A 10,412-nucleotide genomic window follows, 5' to 3' on the forward strand; every position below is an offset into this window, starting at 1 on the left:
CCCCAAAATGTTCCTTCTTTTTATTTTATTTATTCATTTATTTATTGTGTGCTGTATGTGTATGTACCTTCATGATTTATACAGAGCACATTTGTGCAGCTGCCCTGAGTCCAGAAAGTGTTGAATGCCCTGGAACTAGAGTTACAGCTGGTTGTGACAGGGTCTTACTGTATAGCTCTGGCTGGGCCTGACCTGACAATCCTGACATTTCCTCCTCCAGCGTTGAGCCTGCAGGCACTAGCCATCATGCCTAGCTTTCCCTAGAAGATTTTTATTTCTCTAACTCTAGGGACAGAGGTATATAAAATATGTGTCCATGACAATCGTGGTGGTGCTCGCCTTAACTCCCAGCATTCAGGCTGCAGAGACAGGCTGATCTCTATTCAAGGACCTGGTCTATATGGTGAATTCCAAGTCGGCCAGGGAGATAGAGAAGGAGAGAGAGAGAGAGAGAGAGAGAGAGAGAGAGAGAGAGAGAGAGAGAGAGAGAGATATGCAGCCACTGCATGTTCAGAAATTATTGTTGCCAATTTTTCCTCAGCCTCACATTCAGTTATGCAACCGCAACGTGGAATTCAAACCTACAGTTGCAGCTTTGCTCTAAGCAAACCACAGCCTTCCCAGCACAGCTACGCCCTGAGGATATTACAGGTCTCTGCTCACCGACAGTGTTGGTTAATATTTGCCAACTTGCCTGGATCTAAAATCTCCCAGTAAACAAACATTGGCATGCCTTGAAAGGTTACGTTAATCCCAAAGATGGAAGGAGAAAGACCACTGACCTAAATCACCATGGCCAAACTAATTAAAGCAAGTAGTTAGTTAAAGCAAGCTTTTTGACTCATGTACACAGGCTGCCTCCCCCAGAGGCAGGGTTTGAGAGGTCAGCCTTGGATGTGAGGGAGACAAGGCTTTTATAACTCAGGGATAAGGGGTTTCCAAATGGGGGATTTCGTGAGCAAAATAGATGGAGGTATAGAAGCAGAGCCTCTTAACAAACTATAATAAGGTAGTTATAACAACAGGCAGTCATGGAGGTCATGTAACCTTTGAAACAAAGGAAGGGTTACAAGCCGGTTATAAACAACTTAAAAAAAAAGACGATTGCCATTCCTGGAGCTAGCAGTGCAGAACCATTTGTAGTTAAAGTTACAGGTGGGGCGTAGCCTAATCCTTGAGAAACAGATTTAATCATAAGCAGGAATGAGCCTGGTTTGTCTACTATAAAATGGCTTCTAAGCCTAAAATGGTGGCAGGCTGGTTCTTAATTATCTAGATCAGGTTAGCCTCTGGATGTGCCTGGAAGGTTATCTTTTAAATTAGGTTAATTAAGGTGTAAAGAACCACTTTAGTTTTTGGTGGCACCGTTCCATGGACAGGGGGTCTCAGACATAATAAAAAGAAAGCTACTGAACACAAGCACTCATGACTCTACTCCCTGATGGCTGATGCAAGGGGACCAGTCAGCCTTCTGCTCCCGAGCCAGGCCTTCCCAGCTCAGTTGAATGATCTCCTTCAAACTGTCAGCCAGAAGAAACCCTTCTTCCTTTAAATTACTCTCTCTCAGGTACTCGGTCACTGCCATGAGAAAAGCAAGTGACACACAAATATTTATTTCCTTCCACATGGAACCCTGTCTAAAACCTGGGCTCTTTAGGGGCTGGGTGAGCATAGGCGTGCATTGTATAAGGACACCGTGCTCCACTTGGATGGCACACAACCCCGTGCTCCACTTGGATGGCACACAACCCATGGCCCCCCTAAGATTATACTGCCCGAAATGTCTTGTGGAACCAGAAAACATAGATGTGTTCAGAAAATGTCTGATCAGTATATAAGCATGCCTGAAAGACGCTTCCACTGTTCAAATATTGAACAACTGGTGGAATCAAACTAAACCAGGGGAAGAAGAGATGGCTGTGGAGGTGTACACCTATAAATAATCCCAGCCCTGAGGAGCCTGAGGAAGGACATTCGAGTCCCAGGTAACCCTGGGCTACATAGTGAAACCTGGTCTAAAAAACAAACAAAAGGCCAGGTGTTGGTGGCGCACAACTTTAATCCCAGCACTCGGGAGGCAGAGGCAGGCAGATCTCTGTGAGTTTGAGACCAGCCTGGTCTACCAGAGCTAGTTCCAGGACAGCCTCCAAAGCCACAGAGAAACCCTGTCTCGAAAAAACCAAAAGAAAAAAAGAAAAGAAAAAAAACAAAAAAACAGAAAAGTAAATGTTGGGTTCACGAGGGTCTGTGGAAAGAAGATACAGAGATACTTTAGGATGAATTCTAGCCTTCTGTGGCAGCTAACGGGCAGTCAACCTCTGGTGAACTGACTGTAGCTTGGCAAAGGGCTTTTATTATTATTGTTATGCAAATCACACCTTTAGCAAGTCAATTTCCGAACCCAAACCTCTTATCAAAACTCCCCAAAGAGACAATGCCAATGCAAATTCCCTGCCACTGGGACATCTCAGTTTGCAGAGTCCTCCTGCAACCACGTTTTGCATAGGCTTTGAACCTTTAAGAAACTCTCAGATAAGATCTAAGTACTTCTTGGGGAGGTGGGGGCTGGTGGTGGCACAAGCGTTTAATCTCAGCACTCGGGAGGCAGAGGCAGGTGAGATCCCGGTCAGCCTGGTCTACAGAGTTCCAGGACAGCTAATGCTGATACACAGAGAAACACTGTCTCTAAATAAATAAATAAATCACATACTTCAAACAGCAGGTATTGGACACAAAAGGTAACAGTCACAAAAGACAGATCAAAGCTAGGTGCTTCCACTCCAGGATCAAACCCGCTGCAGAGCTCTGCAGGGTTTCCTACCACAAATAAAGGCCGGGGAGGTGGGGCAGCAATTAAGAGCACTGGCTGCTTTCCCAGAGGACCTGGGTTGGATTCCTAGGACGCACAACCATCTGTAACTCCAGTCCTAGAGGATCCAACACCCTCTTATGACCTCTTATGGACACCAGGCACACAAAATGGTACACAGACGTACAAACAAACAAAACACCCACTCATCTGAAATAGTTTTATTTTAAAATGAAATATAAACACACATATATTATATTTACAAATGCATGTGTATGGGAGGCACAGAGGTTCTTGTGCTCACAGATAAGCACAGGGTAACCAGGAATGTGAAACACACATTGTCTCTTCAAAGGGAGAGATGTTTGTTTTTAGCCCAGAAGTCTGGAACGGATGTGACTAATAGCCTGATGACCGTTGAGCTATCTGTGCGGCCCAAGACCACACCAGATTCCCTGCCCCCAAGCCTTATCATGAGTTTGTCAATCTGTAGAACCCATCTTTGTGGTGTCACATGGATTCAGTCTACTGACCCCATCTTTTTCTTTAAGATTATTTATTTATTATGTGATCAATGTTCTATGTGTATCCCTGCATGCCAGAGAGGGCACCAGATCTCATTACAGATGGTTGGGAGCCACCATGTGGTTGCTGGGAATTGAACTCGGGACCTCTGGAAGAGCAGTCAGTGCTCTCAACCTCTGAGCCATCTCTCCAGCCCCTGTTGTCACATCTTGTTTTGTTTTGTTTTGTTTTGTTGTTTTTCGAGACAGGGTTTCTCTGTGGTTTTGGAGGAACCTGTGGCTTGTGGTCCTGGAACTAGCTCTTGTAGACCAGGCTGGTCTCGAACTCACAGAGATCCACCTGCCTCTGTCTCCCGAGTGGCATGCGCCACCAACGCCCGGCTTGTCACATCTTATTGTGCACATGGAATTGAGTTATTGTCATCAGGAAAATTTTCACCAAATTGTGCTGTGCTTAAGTATGCCTACGGGGGGCGGGGCGGGGGGGCTGGAGAGATGGCTCAGGGGTTCGGAGCACTGGCTGCTCTTCCAGAGGTCCTGAGTTCAATTCCCAGCAACCTCATGGTGGCTCACAGCCATCTGTAATGTAGTCTGGTGCCCTCTTCTGGCCTGCAGGTAACATGCAGATAGAGCACTCATGCATAAAATAAATAAATCTTTCAAAAAAAAATGCCTAAACGATGGCTTGGGTCAGACTTTCAAAGTTTGAACCAACACCAACTGGCTACTTAGTGGTGTTGAACTGTCTTAGTCACGTTGCCTGTCTCTCAGATCCTTACTCTGCTTCCCACTTTGGATACCAGGCATGTGGCTTCTGTGCTAACCCTCCAGTCTGCAAAGTCCTCTATTAGTTCCTGCCGTGGAGTCCTTGTTCTCTGGTTGGCAATGCTACGTGGGAGGCTGTGGAAGTTGAGGGAAGGGGCCACTGGGGGCAGGCCTCTGAAAGTCAGACTTCGCCCCCGGTTCCTATCTTGCTGCCGCCTCCCTGGCCCGTGATGTGGGAACAGCTCCATTACACATTTGCACCTCCAAGAACTGAGTGGCTCCTCCATGCCTTCTGGCCACACTAGGGTGGACCTCGCTGCAATCCTGAGCCCAAATCGATTTTCCCTTCTTGAAGGGTACCTGTTGGATACTTTGGCTATGGTGATACAGGGGTCCCAGCTGTTCTCTTTTCCTGTCTATTGCTCCGATAAAACACTCCAGTAGAGCAACTAGACAGAAAGGGTTCATTTCACCTTACAGGTGATAGTCCATCATGAGGGAAGTTAGGGCGAGAACTCAAGCAGAAACTCAGAAGAGTACTGCCAGCTGGCTTGTTTGGGCACATGCTTACCTTCCTTCCTTTCTTTTTTGTTGTGAACACGGGGTTTCTCTGTGTAACAGTCCTGGCTGTCCTGGGACTCTCTCTGTAGACCTCTGTAGGCCGGCCACGAACTCACAAAGATCCGCCTGCCTCTGCCTCCCGAGTGCTGGGATTAAAGGCGTGCGTCACCACTGGCCAGCATTAGCTAGCTTTCTTATACAGCCCTGGACCACCAGCCTAGGGAAAGGCGCCCTCTTGACAAGTCATGCCACAGACTCATCTACTCTGGGCAATTTCTCAGCTGAGGCTACCTTCTCAGAGGACCCCGGGCTGTGTCAAGTCGACAGTTAAACTGTCCAGTACACTAACCACCACCTTCCAGGCTGCTTAAATTTGCTAAGCAACTGATGGGACTCAGGACAAGCCTTGAGGACGCAATCCTGTAGCCTCCTCATTGTTTAGGCATTTTTTTTTGAAAGATTTATCTCTGTGTGATATATTTATTTGGCTATTTGGAGTGTGTGAGTGTGGTGTGTGTGTGTGTGTGTGTGTGTGTGTGTGTGTGTGTGTGTGTGTGTATTCCTGGTGATTGAACCTGTCCCAAGGTACCTGCTAGGCAAGTGGGCCTCTGCCCCCAGGAAGTTCAGCTGTTTGGAAACTCTCCCAGTCCTGCCCTTTTGAGGTTTTATGAAGGCTGCACAGGCAGGATTGTTAACAGATTGGGTGGGGAAACCCAGGAAAACCTGTTGGTTCAGATTCTTCTGGTCTCCCTTGCAACATTCCTTAGTTCAGGGCAAGGGACAGGAGTGTAGGGATGCAGGGTTCTGTTGAAGGACAGGTTAAGTTCCTCCAATGAGAATTTACTCCAGACACTTGGGAATAAGGGGAGAAAATTCTTTTTTAAAAAATTATGAATACAACATTCTGCTTCCATGTATATCTGCACACCAGAAGAGGGCACCAGATCTCATAATAGATGGTTGTGAGCCACCATGTGATTGCTGGGATTTGAACTCAGGACCTCTGGAAGAGCAGTCAGTGCTCTTAACCTCTGAGCCATCTCTCCAGCCCCGAGAAGATACTTTAGTAGTCTAAAATGGACGTTAGTAAGGGATTACATGATTTAGGCTTTAAGATTCCCACGTACGTTGTCATCTGTACATCTCCTTCAGATCATAGCCCCAAATATTGCCCAGCAATTAAACAGACAGGAGACTGCAAACCTGGCCATTTTCTGCAATCGGGAGATTTACACAGCAAAGTTATGGTCACAATTACTTTTAGAATATACGGGTATCGTTCCTTGTGGGTTGGTGTTACCCAGGGCCGTCCTGCCTGCCTGGCAGAAGTACCTCATCCTGATAAGAGAACCGGGACGTAATGGCAGACCAGAACTCAATGGTGGCCAACCCTTTGAACTGCCAGGTAGAGACATGTTCTTTGATATGGGAATGGAGCCTAGTAGGAAGCAATCTTAGTAGACAATCTCAACAGAAACACATGCTCAGTAGGTCCAAACTGCAATTATGTTCAAGGTACATCATTTTCCCTACAGTTTGACAGGTCTGACTAGTCTACTACTGATCTCCAAGTCATATGAGAGGCAGCACAGTCTAAGTGAATCTGAACTTGGGCAACTGAGAATTTCCTAACCAAGATTCTCGGTGCATCCTTTGTAATGTCAGTTTCTCCTGCATCATTGTGACCTACTGCCCAAGAAGAAGGTCAGTGAGTGGTCAGTGTCACGTTTCTTGGTTTGGTTCTGTTGAGTCAGGGTTTTACTCTGTAGCCCCAAGCTGGCCCCCTGCCTCAGCCTTTCAAAGTCTGGGATTACAGGTTTGGGCCACCATGTCCATTTTTATTGTTGTTTTGTTTTTCCAGACAGGGTTTCTCTGTGTAACAGCCCTAGCTCTCCTGGAACTCACTCTTGTAGACCAGGCTGGTTTTGAACTCACAGAGATCCGCCTGCCTCTGCCTCCTGAGTTCTGGGATCAAAGGCATGTGCCACCACCTCCCAGGTCCTTGTCCATTTATATTGTGCTGTCTCTGTCTCCTTCTGTCTCTGTCTGGTATATGTCTGTGTGCACATGTGTATGCTGTGCAGGTTCACACTGGCATGCTCTTCAGTCGTTTCGATACGTTATTTATATCTATGTGTGTCTTTCGTATGCTCACCTGCCGGCCTAATGTTGTGGGCACAGGTGTGAAGGTAAGAGTTGATTCTCTTCCACCATGTGGGCTTCAGGCTTCACATTCAAGTCAGGCCTGGCCGCAGAAGATACCTTCACCTATTTTTTTTTCTTCCCAGCACCACATTTAGTTAATTATTTTCTGTGAGTGTTCTGCTTACATGTATAAACGTTCACCACGTGTGTACCTGGTGCCTGTGGAGGTCAGAGGAGGTGTGGCTCACTCAGCAGAACTCACCATTGTGGAGCTAGGGCATGGCCTGGTGGTAAAGTGTTTGCCTTACATGCTTGAGGCTCTAGATTTTATCATCAGCAACACACACACACACACACACACACACACACACACACACACACACACTCACACACACAGTAAATGAGGACTAGAGAGATGTCTCAGCAATGACTGCTGAGCACTGACAGCTATTCCAGAGAACCAGGGTTCCATTCCCAAAACCTACATGGCAGCCCCAAACCATCTGTAACTCCAGTTCTAGGAGACCTAAGGCCCTCTTCTGGATCTACTAGAACCAGCACACATATGGTACACAGACATACATGCAGGCAAAGCACCCATACATACAAAGTTTAACTCTTTTTATTTTTATATTTTGGTTTTTCAAGGCAGGTTCAAAGCTTTGGTTTACAAAGCTTTGGCTCTGTGTAGCTTTGGAGCCTATCCTGGCACTCGCTCTGGAGACCAGGCTGGCCTGGAGCTCACAGAGATCCACCTGCCTCTGCCTCCCGAGTGCTGGGATCAAAGGTGTGCGCCACCAACACCCGGCTTAACTCTTTTTTTAAAATGTAAGTAAAACCATCATATATTGGGGAATGTACATACTAAGTTCATAAACATATCCACTTGTTTCCCTCACTTATGCGAACCTTCCTAACAAATTAATTAACACCAGGGAAAGCCCATAGGAATCGGGAAGAGTTTATAACCTGAAACTCAAGTCTGGCCCTGAAGCAGCAGAGCTGGGCGCTATCCTGCAGAACCAAGCCGATTAACTGTGGCATCTGAGGCTATTTATCTCCAGGTCAGGGTGGGGTTAAATTATAAGACACCCATCTTTATTGACTGTGGCATTTCTTGATGAATGTGTGGGAAACCTCCACACATCTGGTGTCACAAAGTGAACTGTGTGTGAACACTGTGGGGCGTGTGTGGTTCTTGAGTTTTATACAAAAATGAGAAAATCTTCGTGCAGGCAGATTGGACAATGATGTATAAAATACAGTAGCAGAAGAAAAGGCAGCCAGAGAAAACCAATCAGACGACATCTGTACCCATTACTGATTGCTGTGATAACACGCCATGACCAAGAGCGACTGGAAGACTCCAGAAAGGCAGGGGAGGCATGGCACCAGGCTGCCAGAGCAGGAGCTGGGAGCTCGCATTTTCAGCCACTCCCAGGAAGCACAGAGAACTGGAAGTAGGGTCAGGGTCAGGCTGTAAAGCCTCCCATCCTTCCCCAAGCAAGGTTCTGCCTTCTAAAGGGTCCAAAACCACCCCAAACTGCCACCAACCAAACAGGAGCCAAGTGTTCACATACCTGGGCCTATGGGGCCATTTCTCATTCAAGCCACCACGGCCTCAATATTCGAAACTCCTGAGGATGCCTGTCTGTCATGCACTGTCACTGCCGCATTTGGAAAGCTGAGGCAGGAGGATTCCCTCAAGTTCTAAGCTAGCCTGGGCTACATAGTAAGATCATGTCTCCAAAACCAAACTAGACTGGGGAGATGGCCCGGTGGGTAAGGTGCTTGCTGTGCAAGCATGAAGACCTGGGTTCAGGTCCTTGGTATGGCAACAGGTGCCTATAATATCTGTGCAGAGGGAGAGACAGACGGGGGTGGGGGTGGGGTGGGGGGTGTGGAGCCCGTCACTGGCCACAGCAAGCTTCAGGTTCAGTGAGGACTCTGTCTTAAAAAGTAATGTGTGGGGGGCTGGAGAATTGGCTCAGACGTCAAGAACACTGGCTGTTCTTCCAGAGGACCTGGGTTCAATTCCCAAAACATACATGGCAGCTCACAACTGTCTGCAACTCCAGTTCCTGGGGATATGGTACCCTCACACAGACATACATGCAGGCAAAACACCATACACATAAAGTAAAAATAATAATAAAATAAACAATGTGGAAATTAGATGGGATAGTGGTCAAGAGCACTCTGCTCGGGCTAGAGAGACGGCTCAGAGGTCAAGAGCACTGACTGCTCTTTCTAGAGGTCCTGAGTTCTATTCCCAGCAACCACATGGTGGCTCACAACCATCCATTATGAGATCTGGTGCCCTTCACTGGCAAATTCTAGGTAAGAATACTATCACTGAGTCCAGCATGGCCTCAGGTGTCCCAGGCCGGCCCCAATCTCCTGGTCGTCCTATTACCCCCCCCACACACACACCTCCTGTGTGGTATTACAGGCCTGCACCGCTATTCCTTTTTCTTTTTCTTTCTTTTCTTTTCTTTTTTTTTTTTTTTGATGCAAACAGCAAGAGGTTTTATTGCAGTTGTTTAACGAGCTAATCCCATGTTAGCTTGGGACTTTCATCCATCCACCATGGAGGATGGCTAGGAAAGACCCCTGCACCACTATTTCAAGACAGGGTTTCTCTGTGGCTTTGGAGGCTGTCCTGGAACTCACTCTGTAGACCAGGCTGGTCTCGAGCTCACAGAGATCTGCCTGCCTCTGCCTCCCAAGCGCTGGGATCAAAGGCATGCACCACCACCGCTCAGCTCACCTTGGTGTCTTAAGACAGCAGGAATTTATTTGTTCACAGTTCTGGGGGGGGGGGGCGGTCAGAGTTCTGACATCACTATCTCATCCAGAAGCCAGGATGTCAGCTCTGTGATTTTTTTATGTATGCAACATTCTGCTTCCATGTATATCTGCACACCAGAAGAAGGCACCAGATCTCATTACAGATGGTTGTGAGCCACCATGTGGTTGCTGGGAATTGAACTCAGGACCTCTGGAAGAGCAGCCACTGCTCTTAACCTCTGAGCCATCTCTCCAGCCCTCAGCTCTGTGATTTCAGGAGCTCTAAAGAGAGAAGCCTTCACTGGCATTGCCTAGCGTCAAGTGGCTTCTGCATTTTGTGGCTAGTCACGAGACTCTGTCTTCAAAGCTAGGATTTTTAATTTCTTCCCGATGTCCTCACATCTCTTTCTCTTGTTCCCATCAAGTCTTCCCCATTTCCTGTATTATATGACTGCTCCTGGAGCCACAGAGACAATCCCCAGGACACTGTGCCTCATTTTACCATCTGTGGTGGGGACGCACACCTTCAATCCCAGAACTCAGGAGGCAGAGGCATGCAGATCTGTGAGTTGAGGCCAGCCTATCTACAGAGCGAATTTCAGGACGGTCAGGCTACACAGAGAAACCCTGTCTTGAAAAAACAAAACAGTATAATAACAACAACAACAACAATAATAATAATAATATATATAATATATATTATTATAATATAATATTATAATATAATTATAATATATTATTATAATATATAATATATATAATAATTAAAATACAAAAACTTTTGCCAAATAAGGTAACATCGATGGGCCAGATACTAG

The sequence above is a fragment of the Cricetulus griseus genome, chromosome 9 (genome assembly GCF_003668045.3).
Source record: "Cricetulus griseus strain 17A/GY chromosome 9, alternate assembly CriGri-PICRH-1.0, whole genome shotgun sequence".
NCBI classification, from domain to species: Eukaryota; Metazoa; Chordata; class Mammalia; order Rodentia; family Cricetidae; genus Cricetulus; species Cricetulus griseus.